The 18,474-nt window shown below is 43.4% G+C and overlaps 2 protein-coding genes and 1 long non-coding RNA gene across 6 annotated transcripts in view; 2 read left to right on the top strand and 1 right to left on the bottom strand.

Moving 5' to 3' along the window:
* Positions 1–2,441, top strand: part of PWWP2B (PWWP domain containing 2B) — a 38,898-nt gene extending 36,457 nt beyond the window's left edge. For all 4 annotated transcript variants that reach the window (XM_081863289.1, XM_081863286.1, XM_081863288.1 and 1 more), the window contains exon 4: positions 1,853–2,441. The gene's annotated coding sequence lies outside the window, so the exon portion shown is untranslated. The remainder of the gene's footprint in view (positions 1–1,852) is intronic.
* STK32C (serine/threonine kinase 32C) overlaps positions 1–18,474 on the bottom strand; it is a 382,168-nt gene that overhangs the window by 267,853 nt on the left and 95,841 nt on the right. The gene's annotated exons all lie outside the window — the stretch shown is intronic.
* On the top strand, positions 8,590–15,374 carry LOC309342629. Its single transcript, XR_014156935.1, has 2 exons — positions 8,590–11,694; positions 13,976–15,374. It is a non-coding gene; the product is annotated as an uncharacterized lncRNA (long non-coding RNA).

Genomic DNA, 18,474 nt, shown 5'->3' with positions numbered 1-18,474 from the left:
CAGTTTAAGTCCTTAAAATGACAATTCTGACTCGTGAGGGGAGGGGATTCTTGTTTAATCACATAAGGAAAGAAAGGGAAGTTTTTTCCCCTACCCCATCAGTCATTTGCCATACCGTATCTTGGCGTATCTTCTCATGTTTTATTCTTGTCATGTTTTATCAGAGATCTCTTCTGTTAGCAGTCTTTACTCCCCCTCCTTCCTTGAGATATGTGCATTCCTTCATCCAAATTGTTTCTTTTGAAGTTCTAGCAGCTAGTGGCGCTGATCAGGGACGGCGTCCAGGAGTGCCAGAATCCACAGGAGGGCTTTGTGCCTAGTGCCCCCATCCCCATAAATTCGGGGGTGGTATAGGGCACAGCAGGCAAGGGCAGTCCCCCCCACCATCCTGGGGGGGGGTAGGGAGGCTAATTACTCCCATCATAGCCTCCAAATTACCTCGTGTGGGTCGGAGAGATGTTATTGTCAGCCATCTTCCGATGCGCCCCCTAGTGGCCCCCCTGTTATGTGCATTTTCTTCCGTTCCTAATAAGCAGCACAATTCTATATCGGTCTACTCAAAAATAAGTCTCACTGAATTCAATAGGGGTTTCTCCTAGGTAAGTAGGTATGTGATTGCAGCCTTATTTGTGATGTGGTGTGCTGCAAAACATGCTCAGCATTGCTCAGTAAAACAAATCTTCAAATGGGGATAGACAATCCGGCCTCCTCCGGATATTGTTGGGTCTGCAGTTCCCTTCCACCTCAGACCGCTTGGCCATCGGGACTGATGGAAATTGTAGTCCAGTAACATTTGAATGGCACCAGATTGCCTACCCCAATATAAAAATGAATGACTGGAAGAAATATGTGTCAGCTTACCAGTGTAAGCAGAGAGGGAGGGGAGAGTTTTTGAGGGACTGCATCATGGGACAGGGAATGCTAAGGGCCAAAGTCGTGTCTGTCATAGGGCTGGATTGACAGACGGATCTTCAAGCATGTTTGCAGATGTATAACAAAATCTGAAGTAATGCATGCAAAGGGCAGAAGGCCTGTGTTCATGTGTCACACTAAACCAGGGAAGAGGCACCTGTGGCTCTTCAGAGATTGCTGGACTACAAATCCCATCATCACTGACTATTCTAGCTGGAGCTGATGGGAGCTGGGAGTCCCAGCAGTATCTGAAGAGCTGCAGGCTCCCCAACACTACAACATGGTTTAGCAAGATGTGCGTGAGCAGATTTGATTAGTCAGATTGGTTTTATTCTTTTTTAAAATAAAATAAAAATCTGTAAAGGTAAAGGGACCCCTGACCATTAGGTCCAGTCGTGACCGACTGGGGTTGTGGCACTCATCTCACTTTATTGGCCGAGGGAGCCGGCGTACAGCTTCCAGGTCATGTGGCCAGCATGACTAAGCCCCTTCTGGCGAACCAGAGCAGCGCACGGAAACGCTATTTACCTTCCCGCTGGAGTGGTACCTATTTATCTACTTGCACTTTGACGTGCTTTCGAACTGCTAGGTTGGCAGGAGCAGGGACCGAGCAATGGGAGCTCACCCCATCGTGGGAATTTGAACCGCTGACCTTCTGATCGGCAAGTCCTAGGCTCTGTGGTTTAACCCACAGTGCCACCCACGTCCCACCCACCACCCACTGCAGTGTGTGGTTTTTTCGTTTAGCTATGGTTCTTCCTTTAGACTGAGCAGCTTCTAGAGTCCCTGTGCCTTCTCTCAAGTTTGCTGCGACCAATTTAGACTGTGAAGTCCCGCGCTATATTTGGACCGGTGGCTGTGTGTACATTTCTGGTGACAATTCTGGTTTGAGTGCGCAGTGCCACTTTCAGTAACCTCTCCCTTTTTCACTTTCTTCAAGGTAACAGAAGATAAGACCACAGCTGTCCTAGAGTTTCACAAAGTCTGTAAACATCCTGACACACACTTCCCTGGGAGAATCTTAAGGTTTCTGTGCTCGTGGCAGCAGGATGAGTTTTCGGACTGGCCCGCAGCTCATAATCTGTGAAAGTTTTAACAAGCACCTGGACTGCTTAGTAAAAAGCCCTCCATGGGCTAGTCTGACCAAAAGTCACAAAGCTACTTAACGCGAGAGAAGCAAACTTGGCGAGTGCTTTTTCAGTGGACTTGGGGGGAAATGAAATGCAACACCTTGGAATGTATTTATTACCTATGAAATGTTAGCTACTCTTGATAATTCCCCTGTTCCTCTCCCCCTTCCCCTACACGCGCACAAACACACACAGAAAAACACACACACACTGCTGCTTCTGCTGCTTCTATGTAACAAGATCTCTCTCACACTCTTGTTTTTGATTTTAACACCACAAAACTGTTTACTCCTATTATGTACACTTCTGCAAGGGAAATGCAATAGAATGGAACCGGTGTAGTCTTAAATTAAAAATGCACTCACTTTTGCGTCTATTAAACTTCGGAAAAATAAGCAACACATCATCCCTGGGTGGCTTTTATTCAAAACAACAGGCCATGGTCTCCTTTGCCAGCTTTTGCATGTGGAATCTTGCCAAGCTTCCCTTCTCATCATAGCTTTGGCCGTCCCAAGTAAAGAGCTAGACCAGGGTGGTGGGGAACCTGAAGCCTTCCATAAGAGGGCCTGGATAGCTCAGTTGGTTAGAGCGTGGTGCTGAAAACACAAGGGTTGCAGGTTCAATTCCCATATGGGACAGCTGCGTATTCCTGCATTGCAGGGGGTTGGACTAATAATAATAATAATAATAATTTTATTTGTATCCCGCAGCTAACATCATAAAAACAACACAATAAGCATAAAAACAGACATCAATTAATTAAAAAACATCTTAAAATTAATTCAGACAAGTTAGTTAAAATCCAGGCAGGTGGCAGTTATCAGGGTGGAATTGAGAGTGGTTAATAATTGACTAGATGATCCTTGCCAACAAAGGTCCATATAGTTAAAGCCATGGTTTTCCCAGTAGTGATGTATGGAAGTGAGAGCTGGACCATAAAGAAGGCTGATCGCCGAAGAATTGATGCTTTTGAATTATGGTGCTGGAGGAGACTCTTGAGAGTCCCATGGACTGCAAGAAGATCAAACCTATCCATTCTTAAGGAAATCAGCCCTGAGTGCTCACTGGAAGGACAGATCCTGAAGCTGAGACTCCAATACCTTGGCCACCTCATGAGAAGACCCTGGAAAAGACCCTGATGTTGGGAAAGATGGAGGGCACAAGGAGAAGGGGACGACAGAGGATGAGATGGTTGGACAGTGTTCTCAAACCTACCAGCATGAGTTTGACCAAACTACGGGAGGCAGTGGAAGACAGGAGTGCCTGGCGTGCTCTGGTCCATGGGGTCACAAAGAGTCGGACATAACTAAACAACAACAACAGATGATCCTCAGGGTCCCTTCCAACTCTATGATTCTATGTAGTCATACTGTACCTTTCATGAGCCAAGTGATCAGGGCTGTGAGGGGAGTTGTGGTCCACCAGCACCTGCAGGTTCCCCATCCCTGAGCTAGGACATCTGGTCCCTTTAAATTTTTATGTGCCTGAGGCTCCTCTCTGGATTGTGGTTTCCCTACATGTAATTTTATCTGTAGAGATGTCTTGTTGTAGTTTGACATCTGTGTCTTCCACATGATATAGGCATCCATCCATCCATCTATGCAGTCTATATTTAGTCATTGCTGTTTTTTGGCTTCACCCAGGGACAGTGCTCTGTGCAAACACTGGAAATGCACAGAAAATGGTGCATTGCTGCAGAGGCAGGCATGGTAAGCACATCATACATTCGGCTTTCAGAAACTTCTGATAACCAATGCACACTTCTATTTCCTCCTGTGTAATGCGTTCCTCATCACTTCATTCTTGCACCTAAAAGGTCTGCTTTACAGATGGTTCTGCACCAAGTCCCCGTTCTGAGAGTCTCCTTGACTGGAAGGAGGCAAGCCCACAACCTGTGGCTGCTGCATCTCTGTGAAAGGCAATCCTCCTTTGACTGTGAGTAATTCTTCTGTCTCTTTCAGGAGCAATTGAATGATCTGGTCATTTGCAAACAATGGAATTGCTTGCCCTTGGAGTAGGTGACGCATTGGGGATAGCTGCTTGCAGCCTTACCAGGAAGTAAGTAAACCCCACTTACTTACTCGGAAGGCTTACTTCTGAATAGATATGTGTAGCATTGCAATGTGTCAGTAACTTAATGTCCTTGCCCACACAGGGCTGTAGCTGGGGGGGGGGGTGAGGAAGGCCCCTGCCATGGGCACAGGCAAGGGGGCCCGCCCCGCAAAATCGGCTAAAAATATGTCTATAAATAAAAATATTGATTATTGCCTCATAATGAAAGGTTTTTAATAGAGGGTCTTTATTTGATATGTGTGAGGTAAAGTGCATGAGGAATTGAATGGGTGGGTGGGTTGGAGGAGAGGTGGAAAGAAGAGCTAATTTGTCCGTGGCTAGGGGGCACAATCCGGACAGTTCTGCCAGGGGCACAAGATGACCTAGTTACGACTCTGTGCCCACGTGGTGCATAGTTTTGGGGAAATACTGGTTTGAAGGCTGCCAAACATATTTAAAATCTCAGAAGGAAGAATCCATGGGTTCTGGAACCACTTGTGGCTCACGTGCAAAGTTGCATTTGGATATGAAAGAGGTATCTCTTTCATTGATGCATATTAACTGACGTCTGCGTTTTTGGAATCCAGCTCTGGTGTGTACAGTATAAAGTTTTCAGAACCGCCTGTTCTTTTGCTGGCAGGGAATGCTTCTTGAGCAAGCAGCCTGGTCTCTGCAAATAGCGTTCCAGGGGTGGGGGGTGGGGAGTCAATTTTTAAGACTCTGAAGGGAATGGCAAAAAAGACTCAAATCTATTGCGGCTTATAAAAGCTATAGACACTGTGTTCCATTTTGGCAAATGGTGCAAAATGTACTTCTTCTTCCCCATCCAGCTGACTGTGGTGCCATGTAGGTGTTGCACACCCCCTCAGTCTCCAAGCTGTGTAAGATCCGAAGGGTCCAGGGTTTGTGTTTCCTTTGAGAATGAGGGAAATGACTGTGGGGTCTTTATGATATATGGTTTGTTTATACATATATACAACCTGGGCCTAGGATAGAGGAGCTCAAAACATTAACACCCCAAAAAGGTCTGACTTCTCCCATAGCCACAGCCTTGGATCCCAGCAGAAATTAGCCCCCCCCCCCTCTCTCTCTGCCTTTCCAGCCCGATACTTTTGCATCCAACTTCTACCTTGCATCACTCAGGCCTACAGCCTACCACACCCCAAACTCATAGTGTAAGATCAGCCTGAATATGAAGATGTCCTGGTCAAAATTAAGTTAAATGCCATCTTGCAGAAGCTTGAAAGTCGAGAGGTGCACAAACAGGCTGCAGAAATATTTGCTCAGCTGAGTAAACTTTCCCAGCTGCTCAAGTTCTGACAAACTGAAGTTAATTTTCTTTTAAAGAAGAAGGTTGGAAACAGGTTGGTTTCTGAAGTCTTCAAGTGCTTTAAGACTTCCAGAGAAACTTTACATTACTGGGTTGTTAATAATTCCAGAAAGGTTTATGAAACTTGACATGGTGTTCATGTAAATAGACCTTAGGTTGCTTGGAGGTGAACTAAAATGTGTAGCCACTTCTCTCAGTACTTTTTATATTCCCCTTCCCCATGGGAGTGACCTTGGAGCACACAAAAATCTAATATGTGAACTGCCAACAATTCCTGTGGCCTCTGAATCTGGAAAAATGGATTGGCTTCACTGCAGGAAATATTACTGATGACATCTGTTGTCTGTGCTTGGCACATTACATTTCCCCCATGTCCTCATGAATGGCCAAGATTGCTCTTTAAGACGTTCTGTATTGTGCAAACCTGTCCCCTTAATATTTTTTTTTAATCATGTGATTTTTATTGTAAATGTTTTGCTTTATGCTTCTCAAGGCAGAGTCTGTACTGTTTATGATGGTGATTAGTACAACCATTGATTCTATACTTGAATTGTGCATTTCATGGGTTCCACAGATCAAAACGAAATAGGGGTTTTCAGTCTGCTTGTGAGAATCATCAGAGATCGCAAAGAAAGGAATATATGATAACAACAAGATGAGAAAGAAAGTAATAAAGGACTATCCGGAATGAACTGGATAGAACTGTCTAATTAAAGCAGTAAAATAAGTGATGCCTGGAGTTATCCAGAATTTTGGACTCGTGCAGAGCTTGATGTATGGGTACCCTCAACAAAATTTAAAATTTGGCTGTATAATTTGGAATTAATGTGATTTGAATAATGTGATGTGATTGGCCTGTTAATAAAAAATATTTTTTTAAAAACAAACAAACAAACGAAACGAAATAGGGGTAGGAATGGTACAAGGCTTCCATACTGTCTCTTTTCCATCTTTCTGTGTCCCTATCTGATCCCTCTGTGGCTTGACTGTAAAAATCACACAATTTCTTGAAGGTACAGGTAGGTGAAGTGACTATCGAAGCAGAGAGAGGGTCTCATTTCTCTTCCAACATAATGATAATTTAAGGGACGTTGTTCGGCTCGGCCTGTGGAAATGAGAAATTATCCTTCCCTTACAGCTCACAGAAAGGGTTTGGCTATGCGATCACTGTTTTGGCACAATAAGTGCTTATTTGTGTCTCCTTTGGGTTTCTTTAAAAAAGGAAAACTGGATTGTTAGACCACAGTGTATGGAAGCCATGTTGGAAAGAACAGCCAGCAGGACCCCTACAAATTTCCCAGTATCCTGCTGCGAAAGAACAAAAACAAGTGGTGTGAAGTATGTGTTAGTGTAACATATGTTCAGGTAAAACAGAAATTCATATAAGAAAAGAGGCATTTTATTTTCTAAATATGTTTCAGACAGAGGAAGGAGGCCCACCTTTCAGTCTTTCTCTTGAAACACTGGATCGGTAATTTGAGAGCTAGGATTGGACAACACACAATAAAATCCTCCCCATGTGCTTTAATGGTTATTGGCAGCGTGTTTCACCAAGGAACTGATATAGTAGCTAGATGATAAGATTTTGGGGCTAATAATTAACATATATTCAAAGAGCATGCCCGAGGAAGAAAATCTTTGGCAGAATTATTCCTATACCACTCATCAAGTTTATGTGCATTTCTTGATATATCTTTATATTTATATTATTTGAGCCAGTTTCACATATTAAAAAATGCAAAATGGGGGGGGGGTGTATACACACACTAGTGCAAATGTAAATGAGAAGGACCTGTCACACCACCAGGGGAGTATATTGTACATTGTGAGTAATTCTGATCACTTTAAAGAGAGAGACTGGGCTGAACTTGTTTTCTACACTTCCCGTCAAGGGCATCTGCACCCACCCCTTCCCAATGAACCATAATCCCCAGATTCTCAACTTTCACATAGAAGAAAGAACAAGTTTCTAACATGTAGAGCCTGAAATATGAGACAAAATGAACAGGTACTGTTCTCCCTAATCTCCCTGTCCCCCTTCAATGTTCTACTTTGTCCCTGCTCCCCTGAAAAAATACTCCCCACCTTTAGGCTAGCACCAGTTGTATCCATTCCCCCAGGCTTCATGCGTTTTTGCCCAACAACGGTTTCGTATTGTTTTATTTTACAATGTTTTGTATCCTGCCATTCCTCCAAGGAGTGTCCATAGTTATCTCCCTCTCTTGGCACTGCAGCAGTCCGTGAGGAAGGCTGGCTGAGAGACCAGGCGCAACTGGAGATTTGAACCTATGTCTCCCTTGTCCTATTAACCAAAGTGTGGAGGGACTTGGGAGCTTCCAGAAGTTGCTGGACTCCCCCCCCTTCCATCAGCCCTAAGCAGCATGGCCAGTGATGAGGGATCCTGGGAGTTGTATTCCAGCAATGGGCAGCACCTGCTCTAACCACTACGTTGGCTCCAAAGAAAACTCGCCTGCTTGCTCAACCAGTTTTTGTGATTCAGGGAAGCCAAGACCCAGCAAAGCTCTTCCTTTAAGAGCAGCAAGCCTTGCTTGTAGCAGCTGCATTTTGCTGAAGCAAAAGGAGGACGTGTCCATTGACCCTTAACTACCTACAGCTGTCGTTCAATTTGCACAACTTAGTTCTAAAAGGGGAGAAGCCACCTTTTGTTTTCATAGGGAAATCCTGGCTTGACGTGGCAAAACCGCCCGGGTAATAAAAATTCATGATTTCAGCATGCCTGCTTCAGGTGTATCATTTGTAATGATGCCGCTGCTGCATTTCGGCCAGGTTCTCATATGTTTCGGAGGGATCGGTAGCTTGTGTTGATTGAACTTGAGAAATGGGTCAGTTCACACATCATGGAGATTTAGATGTGTAGTTTTGACTCAATGGCTTGCTTAAGAATGAAAGAAGTGCCTTGCTGGATCAAATCAAAGGCCTATCTAGTCCAGCATTTGCTTCTCACAGTGGCCAACCGGATGCCTGAGGAAAGTCCTTAGGCAGCACCATTAGTGCTGCTGCTACAGTTGTTGTTGTTGTTGTTAATATCCCACCTATCTGCTTGGGTTTCCCCAGCCACTCTGGGCAGCTTCCAGCAATATCTATCTATCTATCTATCTATCTATCTATCTATCTATCTATCCATCCATCCATCCATCTATCTAACATCTATCTATCTAATGTCATTGAAAACTTCCCTGATGTCTTCTAAAAGTCAGATAGTTGTTTATTTCCTTGACATCTGATGGGAGGGCGTTCCGTACGGTGGGCGCTACTGCCGAGAAGGCCCTCTGCCTGTTTCACTGTAACTTTACTTCTCACAGTGAGGGAACCACCAGAAGACCCTCGGAGGGGGACCTCAGTGTCTGGGCTGAACGATGGAGGTGGAGACGCTTCTTCAGGTATACTGGGCCGAGGCCGTTTAGGGCTTTAAAGGTCAGTGCCAACACTTTGAATTGTGCTCGGAAACATACTGGGAGCCAGTGAAGATCCTTTAGAACCGGTGTTATATGGTTTTGATGACCACTGCCAGTCTAGCTGCCACATTTTGGGTTAGTTGTAGTTTCCGAGTTGCCTTCAAAAGTAGTCCCACGTAGAGTGCATTGCAGTAATCCAAGCGGGAGATAACCAGAGCATGCACCACTCTGGTGAGACAGTCTCTGGGCAGGGCAGGTAGGGTCTCTCCACCTGTGATTCCCAGCAACTGGTATTCAGAGGTATACTAAAATAGCTCAGTCAGCAGAGCATGACTCTTAATTCCAGAGTTGTGGGTTTGAGCCCCACATTGGGAGAAATATTTCTGCATTCCAGGGGGCTGGACTAGATGACCCCTGTCGCCCCTTCCAACTCTACAATTCGATGATTCAAGTGCTTGGCCTTTGTTTGGAAGCCACACATGCTGCAGACTGCTGCCATTTTCCTCGTAAGGAAAGATGTGGCCACATGCAGCCAACTTTGCAGCTGCTGCTGCTCTGGTTAACCTCTGGCCCACTGAAAGTACTGATTCTGATTTTTTAACACCCTTTGCAGCCTGGAGGGTAGCAAACTTTAAAGCATGTTTCTTTGCGTAAATTCTGGCATTGAGATAATCTGTTAGGGGTGCCGGTATGCCTTCCATCTTTATGAGAGATTAAAACAGCAGCAGCAGCAAGGAGTCAGTCTTTTACAACTCCAGCCCTAGGGCTCTGGGATGACTGCTACGTGTATAAATGCACATCTCTCTTGCCCTTGAGGTGGTGGTGGGAAAGGTGTTTATTTGTAAAGGCATCTAGATAGGCTACAAGAGGGTTGGCATGCTTGCTAGATGGGATGTTAAAAGGGCTAAAGTCCACCCCCCCCCCCATTACGTTAACTGAAACTGACAATATACTGTACATGGGGAAAAAATCTAATGTGAAACCAGTGGAACAAGTTAATTGTGAAGTCAAACAGCCTGTTGCTTTCAGTGGGACAAGTCCCAGCCAATTTTAAGTGAATTAGGGTTCAAAATGGTATTATGTTAAAAAAAAAAAAATGGTATTGTGTGTTTTGTTTTGTTTTTTAAAAAATGTTTTTATTGGTTGCTGCTGTGAGTAGAGAAGTTTGTTTTAAATAAAATGCTGTTGGGTTTACAGAAGCTATCTTCTATCTAAGACCCAAACAAAGAGGATGAGAAAAGTATCTAGTCACGAATATTCTTTAGAAATTCTGTGGAGGTGGGTGGGGATTAATTTTTAAATAGTACAGTGGTACCTCGGGTTACGTACTTAATTTGTTCCGGAGGTCCGTTCTTAACTTGAAACTGTTTTTAACCTGAAGCACCACTTTAGCTAATGGGGCCTCCTGCTGCTGCCGCGCTGCCGGAGCCCGATTTCTGTTCTCATCTTGAAGCAAAGTTCTTAACCTGAAGCACTATTTCTGGGTTAGCGGAGTCTGTAACCTGAAGTGTATGTAACCTGAGGTACCACTGTATAATGAACAGAAGCAACCCTCGTTATGAACCAATAATTTTTAATGGTAAGGAATGTGATATGAAAATGCACTGGGAAGTGTGGGATAAGAATGTCATATAATTTCCCTGCAAACCAATTGGAATAAATGCCCAACAAGTAGCAGGCACTGTATAACCTCTCTACAAATTTTGTGCAAAGCAAGTCAGGATGAATGCTCAGTTAAGAGGTTTTCTGGAAGTGACCTCCCTCTCCTGAAATAATAAGAATTGCTTATTTGGTTTTTACACTGTGTGTATTTTCAGCCGCAGTTGATTCTTTCAGAGCTGCTAGGGATTGGATCACAAGCCAGGTGTGCCTGAGCAGCACTGCACAATGAATGCACTGCCAACTTGCACAAAATGGTGGTAATTATATTTTAAAACACCCACTTACAATCACAGTGGGCAACTCTAGACCCATGTATCAATTGCTAATTAACCCTGTGTCTTGCGTACAATTGAAGCAATTGGTTTTGCTTCCTGCTTCACTGCACACCTCATGCATATGTTAATTGCCCTCGCCCTGTTACTCGTCATCTGCTTAATTTGCCCTATCTCAGAAACTTATTTACCTTGAAAATGTATATTAGAACTATGTTTCTCACTCTCTCTGCCTTCAGAGATACTGGATTCAGAGAAGGAAAGGAAAATAAGAGAGGACATAAATAGGAAAAGGGAAAGGCTGGCTTATTGAAGAGCAGCAAAGCACACAAGACCCAGTGTGCAAGGAGAAAAGAAGACCAGGAAGACCAGAATGAGCTACTGCCTTATTATACAGAAGTTTAGGTATGAGGATGCTCTGCTTTTGATGGGTCAATGCAGCTAAAGAAGCAAGGAGATCAGTTTCTTCCTTGGTACACTGTTAGGATTATATGACTCAGCCGCACACTCTCCAAATTTCTCCCAAATATGGATGCCCAACAGCAGCCCTCTATTATGAGCTGCAGTAGGAAGAAACACTTACCTTCCTAGGTAATCCGAGAGAAACATGAAACTTGGTATAGCAGAACTCTTACTTCCAGAAGGAGAACTAGCATGTTCTTCAAAACTTTTCAAAGAATATAAGGAATGATTCATATTCTGTAATACGCCTAAGCAATCTTATTGCCATGTGTTTATATATGTAAATGATGAGGCAGGAAGACAACACATATGCAGCTTCAAAATATCATGGATACTTGTTTTTTTATGTGTAGCTGAGTACTCTGAAGCAGCCCTGAAACCCTTGGGATTATGTGGTTATGTTCCAGCCGGAAAACACCCTCGGAATCTGGAATGTGTCATAGATGTGCATATGGCTGGTAGGAAACATCTCATTTCCCAGAAGAACTTCTGTGACCTAAAACAATTTTGGCAACATCCTGATGAAAGTATGCCATCTTGTTTCTGGGGATCTCAGCACCTCAATTCTTTCTAGAGTTTCAGCGGGGCATTTACTTAAAAATGTCATGGGAAGTTAAAAAGCAGGGTCCTTGAGTGCAGCACCAAAAAGCCAGGGCTAAAACTGAATTAAATATTGTTCACAATAGTCACTTGATGTTTCTTAACTCTGTCTCCACCCAAGACTCCACATTCAGGAAAGGATTTGATATGATTTACGTGGTAGCTTGGTGCTTGATAAGAACAACTATGGCTGTACATCTGATTCACCCTTGTTTAAATATTTATCCATTTCCTCCAGTGCAGAAAATTATTATATACTTCAGTTAATTAGGTCTGCGGATTAGTACTGAACAGTGGATTATGATTGTCTGCTCATACAATGGGCACACACTGCATTTCAATTTATTTTTCCATGTCTACACTTCATGGGGATATCATTAGCATTTTTCTTATTATATCCAAGAAATGGGTCCTGTGGTTTCTTATTCCAGCTACTGTATGTTGTCACAGTCCAGAGAAATATAGACCAAAGAGACTAATGTGAGATGTGTTGGCAAATGTGAAATGCATTCTTGGCCAATAGGTCATTTCCTGCTCAAGGAATGTACTCCTAACTCATATCTCTTTTGTTGAACTTTTATGGTAGGCTGAGTTTCTCTCTGTAGTGACTCTTAACTGTCCACAGACAGGAATGCTTAACATTCCAAGAAAGGTGTTGAGAAAGAATGGCCAGCTACAATATCTTTAATCTACCTGATGCAAAATTGCAGTCTGCTAAAAAAAAACACCCCCCTAAATAAACAAAGAACATGCAAAAATTATGAAGGACTGATGTTTGCTTTCAGATTCCCAGGAAGCTGGAAACTTTTGTGATTCTGGTTCTTTTGAGTTAGCCTTTATGATTTTAACAGATAAATCTATGTCATATGCTTGAAGCAGTCCTGCATAGGCAGAGAAATAGAGACTTAGCCCTGCTATTAGGATTCATCTCAGGAAAAGGTGGAGGCATGCTACATAAACATTATATTTCTAATTTAGTAGCATGAACCTAGTGCTGGGTAGAGGGCTGGCCCAAGACATTTTGGCACCTGAAGCAAACCACAAAATGCTACACACACACACACACACCAGGAAAGAAGGGGGGAATGAAAATCTACATCAGGTACAAGAGGGGGAATAAAGATTTACACTGGGAACAAAGATGGGAGGAAACCAGCAACTTCTCCTCTTCTCCAAGGGGACACTGTAGAGGTGGCTTTGGGGGGGGGGGCTGCCTCCAAGGAGGATCAGTCCCAGTGAGCCTCCCCTGGTGGACTTTCCAGTTCACAAAGGAAAAGCATGCCACTTGCTAACTCCTGCAAGAGTCACCTGTGCAATCCCAAGAGCTGATAAACAAAGAGAGTGAGAGTTCAGCTTCATGCCTGGTGCAGAGCTTGGCTCAATGTAGCTCAGGGGCAGAGCACATGCTCGGCATACAGAAGGTCCCAGGTTCAATCCCTGACTTTCCAAGGTTGGATTTGGTTTTTGGAGCATATGCTAACAGAATCTGAACTGATGGAATAAGGGGGGAAAGAGATCTCAACTGTATTCAAATAAATGGGTGCGGAAGACGAAAGAAGGCTTTGGTCTAGGGCACTCTGGTCAGAGCTAAGCATTACATAAACAAAATTCCCCCTCTTTCTTTCTTTCCTTCCTTCTTTCCTTGCTGTCTTGACAAGACAGCAGCCTCATTACTTTGCAAGTGGATCTGTGCAATGGACAGGGCTTCTGGGGAAACTGGAATTCCAAATGCAGTCTCTAATTAAATATTGTATTTGTGTTTATCACTTTTTAAAAAAGCATTAAAAACTTCATGCATAGGATTAGGCGCACTGTTAAACTTTTGCAATAGGAATCCAGGATTAGACCTTTCTGAGCGCTCTTTTTCCGAAAAGGAACCATAGAAAAGACATGCCTAAAATACAATTTTTTTGCTGTCCTTTTAAAAAAGAAAAAGAAATGTGTTTCAGTTTGGAGTCTCTGAAAAATAGAATGTGATCAAAAGCAGAGAGATGGGTTCTCTTTCTCTGCTCCCCCCCTTCTTTGTTTTTCAACTCTCCTGCTTCCCTTGCCCATAATTCACTTATTTGGTTCTTATGATCTGATGCTTTCTAATAATGGCCAGATAATCCCTCTTTTTCTGTTTCCTTATTTCCCTAGATAATGCTTCATCATGCTTCACAGCAAAGTAGGAATTTTAAGCACGGCTTTCCATTTTTACTCAGCACTTCCACTGTCCTGTGATGTGCCGGCAACAGCCAGCACGAACTACCAGAGGTCGCAAGGATGGCTCGGCAGCTGCTGTTGACGCTTTTATTTGCTTAACCAGGCATTTCTGAAGTTTCTCAGATGATGCATTTCCAAGATGACCTGAGAGATGAGATGGGGCACTAGCCAGTCTCGGTTTCAATGCTTTCGGTCCCTTGAAAACTAGGGTGTTAGCTGTTGCAGAGAACAATAAGCCTATTTCTGCCAAAGATTTGCACTGTTATGCGGCCAACTTTTCAGCAGACTGAGAAATGAGGCCGCATTTAAGATTTCCCACCAGTGGGAGGTATATGCCACCAATCTGTATTGGATGTAGTGCAAGACAAAGGGTTGCTGCAAAGTTAGCTGGATCTGTGCTAATGTGGTCTCTTGAAAGGAAGAGAGAGGGGAAAAACTTGGCTCGAATTACTTTGCAAAACACTTTCGCCCCAGCGCTCAGAATTGAAAAGGATCTGATTAAAATGTATCAGATTGACTATATTTTCATGACAGCAATGAGGCGGGCAATTTGTTTCCTTCCCCCATCTTTAATGAGCGCCGTTTAGACAGCTTTGTACTCGCTTTTTGGCACAGCTTTTGGATCCATAGGATGGACTCGGAAGCAGCCTTGTTTCTATTAGTTATAAGAATTTTCATTTTGTGGATAGTTATTTCACCATAGCTGTGACCATACCTCATTTATTCTCCTGACTGCAGGCTCAACTTCCTCAATACGATTCTCTTATACTGCATGACGTAAAGAGGAAGGTTCTGCTAATGTGTGTCGTGTGGCAATTGTCTCCTGCCCGAAACTTTACCCTCCAACATTGCCCTGAAACACTCAAGACCCCTGAGGTTCTCTATCTCTGCTTCCCCTCCTCTTGCCTCAACAGTATTATCTCTCCTTCTCTGGCTCACTTTACGACACATATTATGCTTTAACTGGTAGTGGCCCGGGGGCAATGGCAGCCGTGGCACAGCTAAATCCTAGGCAGCCTTATGGCTGGTGGAGGAAGGGGGCAGCAGAAAGCACCATCTGGCAATGATAACTGAGGCCTACATCAATGTCTGAAACCTTGCCCAGTGCGCAGCCTTAGTGTATAATCCATACCGTTTGTGCCCTGAGGCCCCTTTGAGGTATTGACTTTAGAACTAGTTCCACAGAGAGTTACCCTGAAAAGACAATAGACCGTTGGGGAAGAACGTGATTATCCATAAACTCGTCTTTATTTTCAGCTTGCTTTATGGCTCAATCTCCAGTAGTCGTCCCTCATGGCGTAGTGTTGTTGTTTTTTTCTAAAGGAGAAGAAAAGGATGGCGAAGCAAATTGAAGGGTTGTTATTATAGGATACGTGACTTATTTTAAAACACCCTCCTCCTTCTGTTCTCTTGCATGCAGCACAGCTTACAGAGAAACAGTGGGAGATGGCCAAATAAATCGATAGCTTGCCTCGTCTTCTACCTTTCATTGCTGTGTGTCAGCAACAAAGGCACCATTCAGGCGCAAACATCTGCCTTGGTCTGCTCCCCCCTGAGTAATTCCAAAAACAATGGCCAAGCACCCTTCATTGATCATTATTGACAAGCCCTTATTACAGAACTGTGGAAGGCTTGCATTACTTCACTTCAAACTGCATATGTCTTCTTGGGGGGTTTCAGTGGGTGCAGAAAAGGTACATTTCAGAACTTGTCTGTGTGTATGTGTACATATACATGCACACGTCCAGTTTTGTACATACTTTTAGGCATACATTTATTTGTTTTTTTAACAATTATTTTCTTGGCTTTTAAACAACTACAATAGCCATTAAACACTTATCCAACAGCACATCTAATGGTGTTTGTTTTATCCATCGTCTCTAAACATACACTTACACATTCCACATTCAAACATATTATTTAACGTAACCCCTCCACTAAGAATGTTGACCGGTTGGTATAAGAAGGCCTTGATTTTGTTCATTAACAGAAATAAAAGGAGTCCATGTTTCTTGGAAGGTGTCGTTATTCATTATACCTTTATCTGTGTTTCAATTCTAACCCATGAAGACGCATGCCATAATACATTGGTTAGTCCTTAAGGTGTTACATTTTTTGACCTGGTCAAGAATGCCTTGCAGTTACTATCCCCCCCCCCCAAAGCCACAATTCCCAGAGTCCCCTGTGAAGAGGGGTTGACTGTAAAACTGCTCCGGGAATTACAGCTCAGGAAGGGGAATAAAGGCCTCTTAACAACGCATGAGGCCCAAAAATTAACTACAGCTCCCATAATTCTTTATGGGAGGCCATGGCTGTTCAGAGTGGCATTACAGTGCTGTAAATGTATAGTGTGAACATGGCCCTCATTATGTTTTAGTTCCCTCCAGAATAGTTTGCCAAAAGCGCTCTGTGAGGCGGTCGCCGTTGCTGCACTATGTCCCTGTGGTGACGAATTCCATACGATACCAGTGGGTTTTTTTCCTGGGGGGACGCAGGGGGATGCATACCCCTAAACATTTTGTGAATCTTTGTACTTTTGTCCTTTTACTGTATTTTTCCCAATTTGAACTATAAAATGGTGGTTTTCTTGAGTCAAAATGAGAGTACCCCTAAACATTTTTTTTTTTAAAGAAACAAAGCACTGGGTATAACTATATGCTTTGTGAAGTACTTGTCTCAGTCAAGCCTAATTGATAAAGAAGAGGCCAGATGTAAACTATTTTCATGGACCCATCGCTGCCTTGTGCTTGCTGTGCCTTGAGAAGCGAGCTTAGCTGTGAAGGGAGGAACTGAGAGCTCAAGTGTGAGGAAAGCAGAGGCTGAATGTAAGGAGATTGAGCTTTGAACAGTGAGCTTCTACTTCTATTCAGTAATGTTGCCGAACTGCTTCTTTCAGTACAGTGGGGCCCCTTTTAAATGTAACTTTAAATTTAATCAGCTTGAAGATCAGCACCACCACATTAACAGCACTTCTGAACGGAGAGGTCTGTGGACTGTGAGCTTCATTTTAGGCGGTTCATGTTGTGTCTGCACTAAATATCCACACTGATTGGCAATTGTATTTTTATCGCTTCTTTTATTATTCCATATTGTAATTTGAACTCTACGGAATTCAAGTTATGATAAGACAAACGAAAGAAGCAATAAGCATATGAATTAATAAATCATGGAGCATCTAGCGTGGTGCACTACAATTGATACGACAGGCAGAAAAATCATTATGTGGTCCACCAAGACCCTCAGCAGTTTTCAAGTGGTCTGAGGGGGAGGAGTTTGGTTAGCACTGTGTTGAAATGCAGAGGGTGTGGTGTTTTAACTCTCCAATGTGGAGACTATGTTCAGCATTAAAAAAGAGAAGAAAAAACCTGGTGTCTCCAAACCTCCCTGTTTACTAAAATAAGCATTTGTATTCCCATTTCATGCAGCTGGTTGTACCGTTCTGTGTTGCTTTCCAATTTATCTTAGCAGAGCTGGCCTGTCAAAGATAAAGCACTGGTAGATTGGTCTTCTCCACCTCGGAAAGGGACATCTTATCATCCTATTTTTTTAATTGCGTTTCCTCTTAATAGCATTTCTGACACGCTCCTTCCCTGCACCAGGAAAAGAATCTGTTGGTCCTGGTAGTTCAAAAACGAGCTCCCCTCCCCTCGGCCCCCTGTGCCATTTCTACTGCAATGTCTTGCTTTTCCTTTACATGAAATGCATTAGGTAGGAATGCAACATCCAGCTTTTCCTGGTTGGTAAAACAATTAAGAGGCCAGGCAGGGAGAATAAAGCAGTGGCTGTAGATAGTGTTGACCAGGAGAAGGCAACCTAAGGCCCATGGGCCAGATGCAGCCCAATTGCCTTCTCAATTCGGCCCACAGACAGTCCAGGAATCAGCGTGTTTTTACATGAGTAGAATGTGTCCTTTTATTTGAAATGCATCTTGGGTTATTTGTGGGGCCTGCCTGGTGTTTTTACATGAGTAGAATATGTGCTTTAATTTAAAATGCATCTCTGGGTTATTTGTGGGGCATAGGAATTCGTTCATTCCCCCCCCCAAAAAAATATATAGTCCAGCCCCCCCACAAGGTCTGAGGGACGGTGGACCGGCCCACAGCTGAAAAAGTTTGCTGACCCCTGGTGTTGACTGTGTTCTCCTTGCTGATAAAAGACTTAGCCCCCCCCCCAAAAAAATTGAACTTCTGGTTCTTAAAAAAAAAAAAAAAGCATTATAGAAGGAGGGGATTTTTATGGGGCTGGGTGGGGAAGAAATCCATAGTAGAGAGGATGCACATTGTTGCTGACTTGGTTTTTGTGTGTGTGTGTGTGTGAGAGAGAGAGAGAGAGAGAGAGAGAGCGTGCTATTTATTTCTAGGCTGTATAAAATGTACAACTAAAAAACAATAGACAAACCACAAGTTAGGACAAAAATGTGCATAGAATGAAGA

This window comes from Podarcis erhardii (assembly GCF_964252035.2).
Source record: "Podarcis erhardii genome assembly, chromosome: 5".
Classification (NCBI taxonomy): Eukaryota; Metazoa; Chordata; class Lepidosauria; order Squamata; family Lacertidae; genus Podarcis; species Podarcis erhardii.
Note: the sequence above shows the minus strand (reverse complement) of the source record. Positions and strands in the feature narration are given on the sequence as shown.